This window comes from Symphalangus syndactylus, chromosome 21, assembly GCF_028878055.3.
Source record: "Symphalangus syndactylus isolate Jambi chromosome 21, NHGRI_mSymSyn1-v2.1_pri, whole genome shotgun sequence".
NCBI classification, from domain to species: domain Eukaryota; kingdom Metazoa; phylum Chordata; class Mammalia; order Primates; family Hylobatidae; genus Symphalangus; species Symphalangus syndactylus.
In genome coordinates, this window is record NC_072443.2 from 33,117,689 (window position 1) to 33,124,285 (window position 6,597).

Consider the following 6,597-nt stretch of genomic DNA (forward strand, 5'->3'; position numbering starts at 1 on the left):
GAGTCTCACTTGTAGTAGTGGTAAATAGGAAAAGTTGAACTCAGAAGTCCCTACCTCTTTTATAAATACATATATTTATAAAATATAAAACATATATAATATATATTATAACCGGGGCCTATTGTGGGGTGGGGGATGGGGGAGGGATAGCATTAGGAGATATACCTAATGTTCAATGACGAGTTACTGGGTGCAGCAAACCAACATGGCACATGTATACATGTGTAACTAACCTGCACGTTGTGCACATGTACCCTAAAACTTAAAGTATAATTATATAAAAGTAAAAAATATATATAATATAAATGTATATTTATAAAATATAAAACATATATAATATATTATATATTATATAAATATATGTATTATATCATATATTTATAAATATATACAATATATAAATTATAATTTATAAGTATAAATTTATAAAGTGTAAGTGTACAAATTATAATACATATTGTATTATATATCCATATATAATATGTAGTATATATTATATTTTATATTTATTTTATAGATATATATATATATCCATTTCACAAAACAGTTAAATTCCCATGGTTCTGTGTGGTGACATCTCAAGGAACAGAAGCTGTTGATTCAACTCCACGTACCAGGACGCAAGCTCTCACATAAGACATCTGAGGAACTATTCAACAAACTTATAGTTGATTCTCTCCTTTTGTTAAAAGTCTATACATTTCCTTTTTATTTTAGTAAATAGGCAATGGATTCATACAACTTGAAGGGGAAAGGGGCCGACAGATACATTCAGTCTATTTTCCAGAGCCTGAAGCTCCTAGGAAAGAATATGAATTAACTCAGTCAATGTGGCTGGGTGAAAATCACACTATGTAAATAGATGTCGGGAAAATTAATAGATTATCCGCATACTTACATCACTGTGCCAATTATTAGAATCTGAAATAAATACCTAGAAAGATTTCTAGTTATAAAGTCTCAGATTGTATAGATTACTTTTTCTTTTGCCCAAATTTTGGGAGTTGAACTGCCTCTTTTACCATACCCATGCCCCCAAATCAAGGTCCTAGCATCCTCAATAAGAATTTGTTCTTTTGGCTGGGTGCAGTGGCTCACGCTTGTAATCCCAGCATTTTGGGAGGCCGAGGCGGGCAGATCACGAGGTCAGGAGATCGAGACCACGATGAAACCCCGTCTCTACTAAAAATACAAAAAATTAGCCAGGCGTGGTGGCGGGCGCCTGTAGTCCCAGCTACTCGGAGAGGCTGAGGCAGGAGAATGGCGTGAACCCGGGAGGCGGAGCTTGCAGTGAGCCGAGATTGCGCCACTGCACTCCAGCCTGGGCGACAGAGCCAGACTCTGACTCAAACAAAAAAAAAGAATTTGTTCTTTTAGGTAGCATTTTTGTTGTTGTTAAAGCTTGAGATTTCAAATTGAATTGCTCTGCGAGGGTTTTCTCATCTTAAGTATAATAAGAGAGTGGTGAAGGTGAGGTATGGGAATTCATTGAGTTGATGTTAAAAAAGTCCTTCAAGCTATGGAAGCCCTGATATACTCCTCTCCTCAAAAGCTAACTTTATCTATACATTCCTTTATTTAATATTTATTGAATGTCAGCCAGTCTTACGGATCCTGAAAAGTAGAACAGAAAGTAGAAAGATAAATATTTCTACCCTCATGGAGCTTATTATAGTCTAGCTTAGAGGAGCAGAAATGGATAATAATTTAAATGTAAATTCTGGGTTGGAATGTGGTAAGTACTAAGGAGAAAAAAATAGCAAAGGAAAAAGGGATTGTATATATTAGATATTTTTTAATTATCTTTTTTATGGGGCAACACCTTCTGTAAAATAGAATGAGTGCTCCTGATTGTGCGTATTAAAGAGGAAGAGTAAAACTTTAAATAAGGTTTCCAGAAAGGCCTCACCAAGATGAGTAAGGACCTGAAAGAAGTGGCCTAAGGATGTGAGGCCTATATCTGAGGAAGAGCAATCCAAGCTGGTACCAAGGCACTGGGGCAGGAAATTCTGTAGGCCGTTTGAAAAACAGGAAGCAGGCCAATGTAGTTGCCACAGAGAAGGGAGTGGACAGGGGAGTTGAGAGAGTTAAAGAGGTAACAAAATGAGAAGCTGAGATGTGACGCCTAAGGGGTCTCCATCAGATTGGATGGGACAATAATAAAGTCGTTTCTAATGATCTGCCAAGTTACAAAGCAGAAGATGAAGTCACGGAAAGCCGCTGAAATATCAGGGAGCTAAAATGTCCCATGTTTTAAAGAAAAACCCATTCTCTACCAGACTTTTTTATTTCTGTACTGATTTTAAATTTAGCTATGAGAATAAAACAAAAGAAAACTGACTTCAGGGAAGGTCAGGAACTCAGCTCTTAAAAAGCCTTTCTAAGGAAAATATGCAATATTTTCCAGGTACGCTTAGACTAAATTCATTAGGTTTGTCCACAGTGAATGATGACCTCTAACAGTCACTCCCAGCGCTGTGATGCTGCAAGTCATCTACCCCTCTGCTGCTTTCCTGGTCTCCGTCTTATTCTGCTTTGATTTTTTTTTTTTTAATAAACCCATCATCCCATTCAGCCTGATTTCTACTGCAGGCTGAGTTCTACAATGAGTTCTCAGCCCACAATGAAATTTTCATCAGCTGAGTCATTGCAGTTGAATAGACATAGTTCCGTCCCCAGGAAGAGGACAAGATGACCTAATTGGGCTTTTTCATTTCTCCACCAGTGATACCACGAATACAACACAATAAGTAGTGTGCTTAGCATTGTAAAAGAGTAGAACTTCTCTATATTTAAAATAATCAGTGCTCATTAGAAGCAGAACAGTGTAAATTAGTGACTCTAACACTGGAAGTTAGAACATGAAAGTTTAATTCCTAGTTTTATTACTGATTTACCATGAGATCTTAATTGATGTGTGCCATTGTCCTCAGCCTTATTATCTATAGCTGGAGAATCTAAGCCTTCTTTTATTCTGTGGCTTCTGATTATTGGCACTGTCAGAAATGAGTAGGAGCACAGTAATCAAAGCCATTTCCATTTGGCTCAAGAATTATTAATTTACTTTTGTGAAACTGACTTTTTGGGAAGTCACAGCATTTGAAATTAGAGTATAAAGCACACAGTTGATTCCAGAAAAATTAGAAATTATATGTACTGTATATGCTTTGTATCTCATGACCTTCCTCCCTTTCTTACTCCTCTTTCTTCCTTCCTTTCTCACTCCTCTTTCTGCCTTCCTTTCTCCTCTTTTTTCCTTCTTTCACCGCCCGAAGTAAATCTGTCCTTCCTCTTTATTTTCAAGCAAGCTTTCTAGATCACACCTTGTCTAGAGGCTGGAAAATATTTAGTTTTTAAGAAGGGAAGTTGGAACCCCCTGGACTTTAAATACTCATGTTTATAACATCTTTTCTCGGATAAAATAGCAAGTTAAAAAAAAAAAACCCAGGTAACTAGATCAGATTATAAGTACCAGCATCCAAGGTCAGAAAACTCCATGCACAACAGTTTCCATGGACTACCCTGCTTTGAGTAGACCAAGGAAGCAGTCAGCAGAGGCAGGCTTTTTGCTGGATGCAATGAATGCAAGGCTTACTTCTGAACTTAATGTCGTCTAGTGTCTTATCTCAATTCTAGATGAAATCTGAAGTATTTTCTTTCCTCCCATAATCCAAGTTACCTACTATCTAGGCCTCTTAAAAACAGGGAGTCTTAGAAAATACCCTCAGAAGTATTTAAGGAGCTGAACACAGTAGAAGTTTTATATATATATACTTTAAGTTCTGGGATACATGTGCAGAACGTGCAGGTTTGTTACATAAGTTTACACGTGCCATGGTGGTGTGCTGCACCCATCAATCCATCATCTACATTAGGTATTTGTCCTAATGCCCTCCCTCCCCAGCCCCCACCCCCTGACAGGCCCTGGTGTGTGTTGTTCCTCTCCCTGTGTCCATGTGTTCTCTTTGTTCAACTCCCACTTATGAGTGAGAACATGCAGTGTTTGGTTTTCTGTTCCTTTGTTAGTTTGCTAAGAACGATGGTTTCCAGCTTCATCCATGTCCCCGCAAAGGACATGAACTCATCTTTTTTATGGCTATATAGTATTCCATGGTGTACATGTGCCACATTTTCTTAATCCAGTCTATCATTGATGGGCATTTGGGTTGGTTCCAAGTCTTTGCTACTGTGAATAGTGCTGCAATAAACATACGTGTGCATGTGTCTTTATAACAGAATGATTTATAATCCTTTGGGTATATACCCAGTAATGAGATTGCTGGGTCAAATGGTATTTCTGGTTCTAAATCCTTGAGGAATTGCCACACTGTCTTCCACAATGGATAAAAACCCTAGAAGAAAACCTAGCCATGCAGTGGAAGTATTTAAGGGGCTGAATGCAGTGGCTCACGCCTGTAATCCTAACACTTTTGGAGGCTGAGACAGGAGGATTGCTTGAAGCCAGGAGTTCAAGACCAGCCCGGACAGTATAGCGAGACCCAGCCTCTACAAAAATTTTTTTAATAAAAAATTAAAACATTAAAAAAGAAGGGCAAAGTGCCATGATATATAAAGTTTACCCTTGAATGGTTTCGAGGGAAAAAATCTAGATAGATATCACAAATGATAAAGCAAATGGAGTCAAATGTTAATAATTGATGAATGTGGGGAAAAGGTATATGAGTGTTATTTGTACTATTTTTATTTTTGCAACTTTTCTGTAAGTTTGAAATTATTTCTACACACATATATAAAGCAGGTACTAACAGTATGAGTGTATTCTGCATATATATTACACATATGTATGAGTCTATATATGTACATATTACATGCAAAGAGAAAGCTCTAAAAGGAAAGGCACTAAGGTATTACAAAGAGGATATCCAGATGGAGGGAATGTAAAGTTTTATTTTTCTCCTGCCTATATTAGTTTTCTACATCACACACATACTATATCTGTAATAATAGACATATTTTTAAAGAGCAAGTAAATGAAAACCAGAACAATATACCATTTGTATTAGAAGGAACACCAAAATTTTGGCCATAAGTCCTTCAAGAGGACTTACGAATCATAAATTGCTTTGACTCCTTTTGAGCAATGCTCTTACCATCTTATATAAAGAATCTTTAGGGATGTGCAGCCACATATGTTGATGCTGAGGCCTGATTTATAATAAACACTAAATATGTCAGCTAGGTCAACCACTCACCGTAGTGTCTGGTTAGGTCTGGATGAGCATGAATTTAAGTATATTGCTATTCATTCATACCGCAAAGCCACCTCATTTACATATCCCTGAAATTTGTCAGTAATGGTTTGTCTTAGGGCTAGAAATTACCAAGCTGTGAGTAGTGTATGAGGTTGCAATCCAACAGACAATGACTGGTGAATACCACTGGCTTGTTTCCCTTCTTTGGACATAACAGCTCCCAGACCTCGATCTTGACATCCATACAGGTAACAAGCACATAGCAGGGTTCATGAAGGCCAAGTTAAGTTTCCCCAACTGCCTTTCACTGCCTGGTTTCAGGCTTTCAAGCAGCAATCCCTGAAAAGTTGGAGAGGCCACATGGCCATTAGCTGGTGTCTTGCACCCTTGCTGACCTTGGTCCTCTCTTGATAGGGCAATCTGTGAAGTTGTTAATGGCTTAGCTTTTAGAGAATACCCTTCATACTCTACTCTGTTCATCACTCACCTCAGACAAGCTTTTAAATTTGATGTCATTTGGGCTAATAGGTATTTTTTTCCAGAAACAGTATTCACTCTGTGCTGTGTCTTTATATCATAATTCATGAAGGTTTGTCAGCATTTGTACTTATCAAGGGACATCATCAACCCTGCCCTTGCTAACTTTAAGTCTTTGCTCTGGCTTTCCCAGAATCCTGCCAAAAATGATTATGTCATCTAAATAAATAAATGCCCCTAGGTAATTTATATCCCCCAATTACCTTCTCCATTAAACACTGGAAACTGGCAGAGGCCCTGGAAATATGTTTGGGCAGTTTTTCAAATTAATATTCCACCCCTTTCTCACATACAGGGCAGATGAAGTCAATTTTTTTCTTGATCTCCTTTAGCCATATGCCTTTAATCATTCTTACTCCTCAAGTCCAGAAGTGACCTCCAATGTCTCCTTGGCAGTCAGTCCAAGATGGCTTGAACTTCTGAGACAGGTTACTAGTCCGTTTTGGTGCGCATATTCAGAATGCAGTAGTCCACGTAATGATAGTTTGCCAGATTGTTTTTATACCACCATGATGGGCCATACCTGAGGCTCTAGAATTTGGGTATAATGATGCTAATGACTCCTTAATATGCTCTCATATGTATTTCGTTTTTGACCTTACAGCCTATCTAGAATGCTCCTGGAAAGTGTGTGGATCATTTTAATTCTATTCTTTGTTGTCAATCTGAACATAATGTAGTTTTCATTCAAGGAAGGAGAAAAATTGTTCCTACCTTAAAAGTTGCTCTCCTAGTCTCTCCTTCTCCTTGTTGGGTACCGAAAAATCAAAATCCAAACATTTTGCTTTAATTTGGTAGATACCATGGATGCAACTCTGTTTAGAAAATCAAGGGTATGTCATATGTC